This window comes from Peromyscus californicus, unplaced genomic scaffold (assembly GCF_007827085.1).
Source record: "Peromyscus californicus insignis strain IS unplaced genomic scaffold, ASM782708v3 Scaffold_2__1_contigs__length_46816999, whole genome shotgun sequence".
Taxonomy (NCBI): domain Eukaryota; kingdom Metazoa; phylum Chordata; class Mammalia; order Rodentia; family Cricetidae; genus Peromyscus; species Peromyscus californicus.
In genome coordinates this window covers 5,623,321-5,637,116 of record NW_026294540.1, presented here as the reverse complement: position 1 = coordinate 5,637,116, position 13,796 = coordinate 5,623,321, and positions in this window count along the sequence as shown.

The following is a 13,796-nucleotide window of genomic DNA, read 5'->3' as shown; positions in this document are numbered from 1 at the left end:
AATGTGTGTTGTTTGTGTGTGAGAGAGACAGAGACAGAGACAGAGAGCGCACTTGAGTGCACGTGTGGAGGTGAGAGAAGAACCCTGTGGAGTCAGGTCTCTCCTTCTTCCTTTAATGGATTCCAGGAATAAACTCAGGTCAAGAGACTTGTATTGTAGGCTAGATCTTGCTAACCTACAAACTTCATTAAAAACTAGAAATGTAGGCAGATGGTGGTGCTGGTGGTGCTGGTATTGGTGGTGGAGGTGGAGGTGCATGCCTTTAATGTCAACACTCAGGAGGCAGAGGCAGGCGAATATCTGAGTTTGAGGCTAGCCTGGTCTCAGAGTGAATTCAAGGACAGCCCAAGGTACATCAAGAAACACTGTCTAAAAATAACCACCAAAAAATTAAAAAAGAAAGACAGACTTCAAATGTCTGCCCAACAGATGTGCCCACAGGCCAATATGATGCAGGCAATCCTCCAGCTGAGGCTCTCCCTACCCAGTGTGTGAAGCTGATAATCAACCATTGCAGGGGCTGGAGAGAGGGTCAGCACTTAAGAGCACTTTCTACTCATATGGAGGACTAGGCTTCAATACTCAGCCACCACATGGTAGCTTGTGAACAATGTCTGCTGGCCCAATGCCCTCTTGTCTCTGCCTTTGACCATTTGTCATGTATGCTGTAACTTAGCATCCTAGCACCTCTTCTTCCCTACCACTCATCTCTTCCCTGGATACAAACGATGTAAGGGTGAGTTGAGTTAGTTTTCTCCATACTCAAGAACCGCCCTCTCCTTCCAGCAGGACTCTGGACAGCCACTACCAGCTACTACCAGTCACTGCGCCTGCGCAGGTGGCTGTAGCTGCACCTGTTGCTCACAGGTCTGACCTTGAGAGGAGCGAGGCCTGAGTTTGAGTTACGGGTGGGGATGAGGTTGCGGTTAAAAGGCTGAAGACTGGGCAGCTGTTAACTAAAACAAAAGAGAAAACCATGTAGTCTTTAGCCAATGAGACTTCTCATTCCTAAATCCTATTGATCAGGGAACCAGAGATTAACCTGGCTTCACCTGTGGGATTGGGTGGTACAGAAAGGTAGAGAAGAGGATGTGCTCTGTTTTGTTTCTTGGAAAAAGTCAGGCTGCTGTGTACTTTACTGGGACAATAATCCTCTGATGTGTGTTTAGGCACAGTAAAGACTGGAAGGTCATTGGGATGTAATCCTGCCTTTGGGTCATTTATGGTCAGTCCAGTTTGGTTTCCTATATCAAACTTCTTATGATGAGCTCACAGCAGAAGTGCTTTGAGTGCAATATTTTTAAGGCCAAGATGTTCCCTTTAGTGCCCACGTAACACTGCTTCTTTCTTCTCTCCCCTCCTACCTCTCTGTCTTCTCTTTCCTTCTCTCTTCACCCCTCCACTCTGTTGTTTTGTTTGTTTTGTGTTTACTCTTTTACTATTTTGTCGCTTTGCTCTTTTGGGGACCCACTACTCAGCTCCCAAATAAATAATACACATGGAGACTTATTATTATTTACATATGCCTGGCCTTAGCTTGGCTTATTTCTAGCCAGCTTTCCTTAATTTAAATTATCCCATCTACCTTTTGCCTCTGGGATTTTTCCTTTCCTACTTCTGTATATCTCACTTTCATACTTACTCTGTGGCTGACATGTGGCTGTGTGGCTGTGTGGCTGTGTGGCTGGGTGGCTGGGTGGCTGGCCCCCAGCCTCCTCCTCTTCTTGTTCTCTTGCTCCTTCTCCTTCTTCTTCCCTTCCTTCCAGATATCTCCTCTCTTTATTTTCTCTGCCTGCCAGCCCCTCCTATCCTTTCTCATGCCTTGCTATTGGCCGTTCAGTTCTTTATTAGACCATCAAGTGTTTTACACAGGCAAAAAACAAAGCTTCACAGAGTTAAACAAATGCAACGTAAAAGAATTCAACACATCTTTGCATTATTAAAACAAACATACCACAGCATAAACAAATGAAACACATCTTCAAATAATATTCCCCATCAGCTCCCCCTTTCGTCTAAATAAACAGGAAAGGTTTTAAGGTTAACATAGATAAACTATATGTAACAAAGCAGTTATCAAGTAGAATTACATTTACAATGTTCAGTCCATTTGTATTTAGCAAATTCAGAGAAAACATTCCATCATCCATGCCGTTTAGTTACTCCGAAGTTCTATACCTAATTTACTTTCTATCATAATTAAGGAAAACTACAACTATAACTATCTAGTCTTCAACTCCATCCAAGACCCCTGAGTGAACAGGAAGTGCAGATCCCTGGGACACAACCAGTCCCCAGGAACACCCACACAACTCTGTCCCAGTTGCCCACCAGCAGGAAAAACCCCTTCCGGAATGCCCCCCTCACCAAAACCCCTCACTGGACCCTGAAATCTACATGCCCTGCCCCCATACCCATCTGCCTGAGACTCCAGCAACTTCCTGATGCACGGAAACCAAACCACCAGCTCCCTCTGGACCAAGAGTTGCCAGGCAGCAGGCAAAACTCCTGCTGGAAGGCCTCCCCTCTCCAAACCCCACCACCAAACTCTGCAATCTACACACCCTGCCCCCTTATCCATCTGCCTGAGACCCCAGCAACGTCCTGAGGCATGGAAACCAAACCGCCAGCTCTCATTGGACCAAGAGAGGAGGAGATGGGCAGACGTCAAGGCAAAAATACATACAACAACATAAAGAGCAATACAGCATCATCTTCAACAGCAAGACCTGAACATCACAATGTAAAAGAAGCAGAAGAAAGCGACTTTAAGAATAGCATCATGAAGATGCTAGAGGCCTTTCAAGAAAAAATGAAAAATGAAATGGAGGAAAAGACAAACAAAAAATTGGAAGAAATCAATAAATCCCTTAAAGAAAGCCAAGAAAACCATGAAAAAGTAATTAAACAGGTGAGGGAAACAGTTCAAGACCTCAAAAGGGAAATAGAAAAAAATGAAGAAGACACAAACAGAGGGAATGCTGGAAATAGAAAATCTGAGTAAATGAACAGGAAACACAGATGCAAGCATAACCAACAGAATAAAAGAGATGGAAGAGAGGATCTCTGGTGTAGAGGATACAATAGAGAAAATAGATTTGTCAGTCAAAGAAAATACCAAAGCCAAAAATGTCATAACACAAAATGTCCAGGAAATCTGGGACACCATGAAAAGGCCAAAACTAAGAATAATAGGGATAGAGGAAGGAGAAGAATACCAACTCAAAGGCACAGAAAATATATTCAACAAGATCATAGAAGAAAACTTTCCCTACTTGAAAAAAGGAAATACCTATGAAGATACAAGAAACCTCTAGAACACCAAACAGACTAGACCCCCCAAAAAAAGTCCCCTTGCCACATAATAACACAGGTAATAGATAACCCCACAGCAGTAAATCCCAAAGAAGAGAAATACACACAGACTACCACCAAAAAATAACAGGAACTAACAATCACTGGTCATTAATATCCCTTAATATCAATGGACTTAATTCACCTATAAAAAGACACAGGCTAACAGAATGGATACAAAAGCAGGACCCATCTTTCTGCTGCATACAGGAAACACACCTCAATTTCAAAGATAGACACTACTTCAGAATAAAAGGCTGGGAAAAGTCTTTCCAATCAAATGGTCTTTAGAAGCAAGCTGGTGTAGCCATCCTAATAGCCAACAAAATAGACTTCAAACTAAAATCAATCAAAAGAGATCAAGAAGGACATTACATACTCATCACAGGAAAGATCCACCAAGATGAAGTTTCAGTTCTGAACATTTATTCCCCAAACACAAAGGCACCCACATTTATAAAAGAAACATTACTAAAGCTTAAATCACACATAAAACCCTACACATTAATATTTGGAGACTTCAACACCCCTCTCTAACCACTGGACAGATCTACAAAATCGAAATTTAAAAGAGAAATAAGGGACTAAACTGATGTAGTGACTCAAATGGACTTAATTGATATCTACAGAACATCCATCCTAACAAAAAAGAATATACTTCTTCCAGCACTCCATGGAACCATCTGTAAAATCGACCCCATACTCTTCCACAAAGCAAATCTCAACAGATACAAAAAAAATTGGAATAACCTCCTGCATTCTATCAGACCACCATGGTATAAATTTCCATTTCAACAACAACAAACATTACAGAAAGCCTACAATCTCATAGAAACTTAATAATGTTCAACTGAATCACCAATGGGTCAAGGAAGAAATAAAGAAAAAAATAAAGACTTCCTAGAGATCAATGAAAATGAATATACCACATACCCAAACTTATGGGACACTATGAAAGCAGTGCTAAGAGGGAAATTCATAGCACTAAATGCCCACATAAAGAAGTTGGAGAAATCTCACACTAGTGACTTAACAGCACACCTGAAAACCCTAGAACAAGAAGAAGCAAAGTCACCCAGGAGGAATAGATGCCAGGAAATAATCAAATTGAGGACTGAAATCAATAAAATAGAAACAAAGAGAACAATACAAAAAATTAATGAAACAAAGAGTTGGTTCTTTGAGAAAATCAACAAGCCCTTATCCAAAATAACCAAAAGGCAGACAGAGAGAGAGCATCCAAATTAGCAAAATCAGAAATGGAAAGGGAAACATAACAACTAACATTGAGGAAATCGAGAGAATCATCAGGTCATACTTCAAAAACCCGTACTCCACAAAACTGGAAAATCTAAAAGAAATTAATAATTTTCTGAATAGGTACCACATACCTAAGTTAAATCAAGACCAGATAAACTATTTAAATAGACTAATAACCCCTAAGAAAATAGGAACAGTCATTAAAAGTCTCCCAACCAAAAAAAAGCCCAGGATCAGATGGTTTCAGCACAGAATTCTACCAGATTTTCAAGGAAGAGATAATACCAATACTCTTTAAATTGTTCCACACAATAGAAACAGAAGAAATATTACCAAACTCCTTCTATGAGGCTACAATTACCCTGATTCCCAAGCCAAACAAAGATGCAACAAAGAAAGAGAACTACAGACCAATCTCCCTCATGAACATTGATGCAAAAATATTCAATAAAATACTGGCAAGCAGACTCCAAGAACACATCAAAACAATTATCCACCATGATCAAGTAGGCTTCATCCTAGGGATGCAATAGTGGTTTGACATATGAAAGTCTGTCAATATAATACACCATATAAACAAACTGAAAGAAAAAAAACACATGATCATCTCACTAGAAAAGGCCTTTGACAAAATCCAACACCCCTTCATGATAAAGGTCTTGGAGAGATCAGGAATACAAGGAACATACCTAAATATAATAAAGGCAATTTACAGCAAGCCAACAGCCAACATCAAAGTAAATGGAGAGAAACTCAAAGCGATTCCACTAAAATCAGGAACAAGACAAGGCTGTCCACTCTCCCCATACTTATTCAATACAGTACTTGAAGTTCTAGCCAGAGCAATAAGACAACATAAGGAGATCAAGGGGATACAAATTGGAAAGGAAGAAGTCAAGCTTTCACTATTTGCAGGTGACATGATAGTATACATGAGTGACCCCAAAAATTCGACCAAGGAACTGATACAGCTTATAAGCACCTTCAGCAATGTAGCAAGATACATGATTAACTCCAAAAATCAGTAGCCCTCCTATATACAAATGACAAATGGGCTGAGAAAGAAATCAGAGATACATCACCCTTTACAATAGCCAAAAATGATATAAAATATCTTGGGGTAACTCTAACTAAACAAGCGAAGGACCTGTATGACAAGAACTTTAAGTCCCTGAAGAAAGAAATTGAAGAAGATGTCAGAAAATGGAAAGATCTCCCATGCTCATGGATAGGTAGGATTAACATAGTAAAAATGGCAATCTTACCAAAAGCAATCTACAGATTCAATGCAATCCCCATCAAAATCCCAACACAATTCTTCACAGACCTGGAAAGAACAATACTCAATTTCATATGGAAAAACAAGAAAACCAGGATAGCCAAAAGAATCCTGTACAAATAAAACAACCTCTGGAGGCATCACTATCCCTGACTTCCAGCTCTACTATAGAGCTACCATAATAAAAACAGCTTGGTACTGGCATAAAAACCAACATGTGGACCAATGGAACTGAACTGAAGACCCCAACATTATTCCATACACCTATGAACATAAGATTTTCGACAAAGAAGCCAAAACTGTACAGTGGAAAAAAGAAAGCATCTTCAACAAATGGTGCTGGCATAACTGGATGTCAACGTGTAGAAGACTGCAAATAGATTCATATCTGTCACCGTGCACAAAACTTAAGTCCAAGTGGATCAAAGACCTCAACATAGATCCAGTTACTCTGAACCTGATAGAAGAGAAAGTAGGAAGTAGTCTTGAATGCATTGGCACCAAAGAACACTTCCTAAATATAACACCAGTAGCACAGACACTGAGAGAAACAATTAATAAATGGGACCTCTTGAAACTGAGAAGCTTTTGTAAGGCAAAGGACATGGTCAATAAGACAAAACGACAGCCTACAGAAAAGGAAAATATCTTCACCAACCCCACATCTGACAGAGGGCTTATCTCCAGAATATATAAAGAACTCAAGAAACTAGACATCAGGGGTTGTGGATTTTAGCTCAGTGGTAGAGCGCTTGCCTAGCAAGTGCAAAGCCCTAGGTTAGGTCCGCAGCTCTGAAATAAAAGAAAGAAAGAAAAGAAAAACAAAAGAAACTAGGCATCAAAATACCTAACTGTTCAATTAAAAAATGGGCTACAGAGCTAAACAGAGAATTCTTAACAGAAGAATCTCAGATGGCTGAAAGACATTTAAGGGATTGCTCAGCATCCTTAGTCATCAGGGAAATGCAAATCAAAACAACTCTGAGATACCATCTTACACCTGTCAGAACAGCTAAGATCAAAAACACTGAAGACAGGTTATGTTGGAGAGGATGTGGAGCAAGGGGAACTCTCCTCCACTGCTAGTGGGAATGCAAGCTTATACAGCCACTTTGAAAATCAATATGGCATTTTGGTAAAAAATTGGGAATCAACCTCCCTCAAGACCCAGCTATACCACTCTTGGGTATACCCAAGGAATGCTCAATCATACCACAAGAACACATGCTCCACTATGTTCATAGCAGCATTATTTTAATAGCCAGAACCTGGAAACAACCTAGATGCCCTTCAACTGAAGAATGGATAAAGAAAATGTGGTATATATATACACAATGGAGTACTACTCAGCAGAGAAAAACAATGACAGCATGAGGTTTGCAGGCAAATGGATGGAACTAGAAAATATCATTCTGAGTGAGGTAACCCAGACTCAGAAAGACAAACATGGTATGTACTCACTCATAAGTGGATACTAGATGTAAAGCAAACGATAACCAGACTGCAACTCACAACTCCAGGGAGGCTACCTAGTAAAGAGGATCCTGAGAAAGACACAGGGATCACCCTACAACAGGGAAATGGATGAGATCTACATGAGCAAACTGGGGGTGGGAGGGGCAATGGAGGGCAAGGGTCATGGGAAAGAGAGCTTGGGGGAGCGGGAGGCACCAGCTGGATCAGGAACAGAGTGGGAGAATGGGGAGGGAGATACCATGATGAATGAAGACTACAGAGGAACAGGAAGAAGCAGAGAACTAGAGAGGTCCCCAGAAATCCACAAGGATACCTCCACTGTAGACTACTGGCAATGGTTGTGAGGGTGCCTGAGCTGACCTTTTCTGGTGATTGAATGGCTGAACACCCTGGCTGTCATGGTAGAACTCACATCCAGTGTCTGATGGAAGTTGATGCAGAGATCCCCGGCCGAGCCCCAGGTGGAGCTCCAGGAGCCCAATCGGCGAGAGAGAGGAGGAATTGTATGAGCGAGAGATATTGAGACCATGATTGGAAAAAGCATAGGGACAAATAGCCAAACTAGTGGAAATGCATGAACTGTGAATCAAGGATTAGGAGCCTCCATGGAACTGGACTGGGCCCTCTGGATAAGTGGGACAGTTGATTAGCTTGAACTGTTTGGGAGGCCTCCAGGCAGAGGAGCTGGGACCTGTCCATGGGCTGGCTTTTTGGAGCCTGGGGCCTATGCTGGGACACTTTGCCCAGCCTTGGTGTAGGGAGGAGGGGACTGGAACTGCCTCAGCTGAGTCTACCAGGCTGGGCTTGGAGGATGTGGGAATAGGGGGTGGATTTGGGGGGAGCGCTAGGGGGTGGGAGGAGAGAAGATGGGGGAATCCGTGGCTAAAAATCAAGTTTATTATAATATATATGTATATATATATATATATGTATATATATATATAATTTTCTTACTAAAGAAAAAAGAAGAATACCTTCTAATATTTCTCTCAGAAACATATGTTAATTTATGATTTGTTTCTGAGGTTGGAGGAATGTTCATCTGAGTATTCCATTGTTGTAATAGATCATGGCCCCATAAATTCATGCCTATATTAGCCACATATGGCTTTAATTTTCCTCTCTGTCCTTCTAGACCTATACATTCGAGCCATCTTGCACTCTGTTTCACTTGATATAATGTTCCAATCCCTAACAGCTGAACAATTACCTTCTGAAGAGGCCAATTTAGATGCCAAAATTCTGGTGCAATTATTGTCCCGTCTGCACCTGTGTCTACTAAACCATCCAAGAAAGTGTCCTTTATTCGTACTTTTAATTTTGGTCTTTGTTCATTTATAGAAGTTTGCCAAAAAATTTGCTTTATGGTTTCTCCTGAATTTTCTATTCTCTCTACCTCAGCTGTTCTATCACCCTGAGCAGCACGGTTCATTTTAATAGGCATTTGGTTATTTAATTGTTCTGAGTAGGGGTGTCTTCTATAAAGGCAGGAAAGGTCTGAACTGGATTTGCTGTGGGGGCCTGCATGAGGCCCCTCTGGGAGTTTCCCAAGGACAGAGGCAAAAAATTACCTTGTCTGTCCCTTGTTGATCTACATTTGTTGGTCCAATATTAACCCTCACCACACCTTCTGCATACTCCAGAAGGGAGGGGCATTCTGTTGCTGTTGTTCCTGGAATAAACATTCTTTCTAAGAATGCCCTGTTTACATTCCCTTTTCAAATGACCTTGCTTTCCACACCCAAAACATCTGATATTCCTCAAACCTTTTGAAATTGCTTCTCCTATCCACATATCATCATGGCCATGAGACTCAACATTAATTGTGTCCCTGATCCAGTCCTCCAAGGGTGCAGATCTTGCCTTTAATGGCCTGATTATTCTTTTGCATGCTGCATTTGAGTTCTCAAAAGCCAAAGATTCAATTATTATCTGTCTAGCTTCTGAATCTGAGACCATTCTATTTAATGCTAAAGACCGCCTTTGTAAGAAATCTGTGAAGGATTCTTTAAGGCCCTGTATAACTTTTGTAAATAACTCAATTTTCTTTCCTGTTTCCTCAAGTCTGTCCCATGCATTCATGGCTGCTATGTGGCATAGAATTAAGGTTTGGTTATCATATAAGCATTGTCTTTGTATTTAAGCATATTGGCCCTCTCCTAGAAGCTGATCCTGGGAAATTTCCACACCTCTAGCTCTCCATTGACTTTCTATGGTTTTAGCCTCATATCTACACCACATCCGCCACTGTAATTGTACTCCGGGTTCCAGGACAGCACTTACTAATTCTTTCCAGTCTTGAGGAATAATCCTACTACAAGTTGACCAGGAGTTTAACATTTGGTTTACAAATGGAGAGTGCATGCCATATGATACTACAACTTCTTTAAATCTCCTCAAATCTAACATTTCAACTGAAGACCAATTACTTTGTACACGCCCTTGATCAGGTAGTTGCCGTATGGTTATTAGATAAATTAACTTTGATTGTTTGAAAACAGACTGTCTCTCTGTAACCTTATAGTCCAATCCTGAAATAATTTCACCCTTAAATTCTTCTGTCTGAGTCTGAATTTCTCTATAATTCATTTTAACAGGTTTTTCTAAAGCTTTATCTTGGCACTTAAATTGACCAACTGTTTTAATAATAAAATGAGGATAATTAAACCAATATGTATAATTGAAGTTACATACATCCCATCAACATTTATCCTCTCATGTAATTGTTCCATTTTCAGACTGCCTAAGGTTTTATCAAACAAAGACCAATTCCGACCATTGTAAAGATATTTCCCATTTTTTTAATGTGGGAAAATTTTTTTCTCTTTTAAGTAGTTTCTCCCTTTAATATATCTGATATCTTAATTGACTTACCAAGTCTGTGTAGAACAGTAGAAGTCCGAGGGAATTTCAAAACAGCTACCTGGAGTGGTTGCAGTCCAAGGTGGGAATCCAGAGAGAGAGAGAGAGAGAGAGAGAGAGAGAGAGAGAGAGAAAGCGTCTACTACCTACCAGGAGAAGAGAAAAAAGCTAAAAGCAAAAACCCAGCCACATGCTCCAGCTTGAGCCGTTTCGGGCCTGAGCCCCTTGTAGCTCCGGCTCCTTTAAGCTCCAGCCACCTGAGTTGGAGATCTAGCCACAAGTAGCTCCAGCTACGTGTAGATGGACCACTTGTAGCTATGGTCAAGTGCAGCCGGACTGCTTGTACCTCTGGCTGGGCCATGGGCCTGTAAACTCTGGCCTGAAAGGACACCAATGGGTTTTTTTTTTTGTTGTTTTTTTTTTTTTTGGTTTTTCGAGACAGGGTTTCTCTGTGTAGCTTTGCGCCTTTCCTGGAACTCACTTGGTAGTCCAGGCTGGCCTCGAACTCACAGAGATCCGCCTGGCTCTGCCTCCCGAGTGCTGGGATTAAAGGCGTGCGCCACCACCGCCCGGCACCAATGGGTTTTTAATGAAATCTTGCCACGTAGGTGCCAAATGTAGACAAATTTCTAAACAGTCTTATTAATAAGAAACACAGAGCCAAATACAAAGGTAATAGCCAAAGAGATCAGAGCAAATAGCCACGACTAGGCTTAGCTTATCACCACGCAGTAGTTTCCACACAGAGAGAGAGCCTCTTCCTGTCCAAACTGAGCTTCCACTGCCCTGTTGTTCTGCCCTCTCACCAGCTCCAAGCCCAGTCACATCACTTCCTCGTCACTGCCCGTCCACACAGACCCCCAGGTCTCCATGGTTGGCACCGGGACCAAAGGCACGTGTCACCACACTTGGTTGCATCCCGAGCCACACAGAGACACTGCCTGCCACGTGATCGGATCAAGGGCATGTGCCACCACCACCTGACCTCCGTTCCTGGCTTGCTTTGGCCTCTGATCTCCAGGCAACTTTACCTATTAACAGAAGAATAAAATATCACACTTCAGCACAAGCAAAACATCACCACACACTGTGCCTGAGCAGGACACTCGGGCCGCACCTGTTGCTCACCAGGCCTGACCTTGGGAGGGTCAAGGCCTGACCTTTACAACTCCAGTGGGGATAGTGTTGGTGTTAGAAAGACAGAGGACTGGGCAGCTGTTCACTAAAGAAAAGAGTGACTGACAACCATGTAGCCTTAAACCACCAATGAGACAGGTTATTCCTGAACCTGGTTGACCAGGGAACCAGGGATTAACCTGGCTTTACCTTCAGAGTCTCATGATAGACAAAGGTAGAGAAGAGGATGTGTTCTGTTTTCTTTGTTCAAAAAGTTAGGCTGCTGTACACTTTACTGGGACAATTATCCTGTGGTGTGTGTTAAGGCACAGTGAAGACTGGAAGTCCACCAGGATATAATCCTGCCTTCAGGTCATTTACAGTCAGTCCAGTGTGGTTTCCTATATCCAACTTCTTTTCTTTATCCCCAAGATTTACTTATTTATTTATTTACTGTGTGTTCGGGAATATATGCCTGCAGGCCATAAGAGGGCACCAGATATCTTATAGATGGTTTGTGAGTCACCATGTGGTTGCGGGGAACTGGACTCTGGACCTCTGGAAGAGCAGCTAGCACTCTTAACCTCTGAGCCATTTTTCCAGCCCCTGTATCTTATTTCTTATGATGAGTGCACAGCACAAGGGTTTGAGTCCAGTTCTTTTAGGGGGGGGGGTTCTTTTTTTTGAGACAGGGTTTCCTGTAGCTTTGGAGTCTGTCATGGAACTGGTTCTATAGACCTGGCTGGCCTCCAACTTGCAAAGATCTGCCAATCTCTGCATCTCCAGTGCAGGGAATAAAGGCCTGCATGGACACCACTCAGCAAGTCTGGTATTTTTAGAGCAAGATGTTCGCTTTAGTGCCCATGTGACACCACATCTTTCTCTCTCCTCTTCCCTCCTGTCTTTCTTTTCTCCCCCAACCCTACCCTTCTTTTCTTTCCAAGCATCTCTTGAGTTTGAAAGCTGCCCCACCCCTACTCAAGCCTAGGTGAAACCCTAGCCTTAGCCATCAGTGGGATTCATCACAGTTCTAGCTCAGACCTTGAGCCAGAGAAGTAGCCAACACGTGCTCATTGTTTTACACTGGAGGAATTGGAAGGAATCTGTTGTGCGGCCATGCACAGCTCATAGACAAGGATAATGGTCAGATCATCATTGTAATGTCAGCATTTGATACAACAAACTGTTCATCAGCTGAGGAGTAGGTAAATAAGCCAGGATTCAGTCTGCAGTAGGATACTTGCTCACCATTAAAATGCAGGAGAAGCCAGGTACAGTGGAACACACACAATATAATCCCAGCACTCTGGATGCTGACGCAGGTGACTATCTGAGTTCAAGCCAGGATGGTCTATAGAGTGAATTCCAAACCAGCCATCACTATTCAAAGAAACCCTCTCATGTAAAATGCCAGGAAAAAAATAGAATTGCAACCATAAACAAGAACTTCAGGTGTGACAATTGGGAAACTGTCAATGAAGATGAGGGAGATGGGGGGGCAACCAGAGGGGACAAGGGTCCTTCCTGTGACCAGAGCGACCAGTCGAAAAAGTTTCATCTTGAGTAAGGGGAGGACTCAAGTGACTTCTCTTTACAGTCCTGTAGCTGTGCTCTGACAGTGTCCAGTCAGCACACAGGGCCTGTGACTACTCTGTGTGTAGCACAGAAGTAGACTATGTGCACCCTCACAGACAGTCCCGACCTGCAGAGCTGCTGTAGATGGTGACAGAGCCTGAATCAGTGCTGTCACAGAGACAAAGACAAAGGGCTAGCTCAACACCCCAACCAGCTCAAGCCAGTGACTGGCAAAGTGTCAAGTCCCTTGCCCATGGAAGCTTTAATGCCATAAGGAGATACAGACATTGCTTCTGGGGTTGGGTCTGAGGGACGCAGATAGTAACCTGTTGCCCCAGGCAGGAGGAGCTGGCCCCTACAATCCTAAATGTTAACTGTATAAAATACATGCTAAGTCTGTCCCAAGAACATGACACAGCCTATGGAGTAGGTCGAATTACATATTCAACCTTTAATTAGTTAACCAATTAATTAATGTGTGTTGTTTGTGTGAAAGAGAGACAGAGACAGAGAGACAGAGACAGAGACAGAGACAGAGAGCACTTGAGTGCACATGTGGAGGTGAGAGAAGAACCCTGTGGAGTCAGGTCTCTCCTTCTTCCTTTAATGGATTCCAGGAATAAACTCAGGTCAAGAGACTTGTATTGTAGGCTGTATCTCACTAACCTATAAACTTCATTTTAAAACTAGAAATATAGGCAGGTGGTGGTGGTGGTGGTGATGGTGGTGCATGCCTTTAATGTCAACACTCAGGAGGCAGAGGCAGGAGAATATCTGAGTTTCAGGCTAGCCTGGTCTCAGAGTGAATTTAAGGACAGCACGAGATACACAAAGAAACACTGTCTAAAAAAAAATTAAAAAAGAAAGACAGACA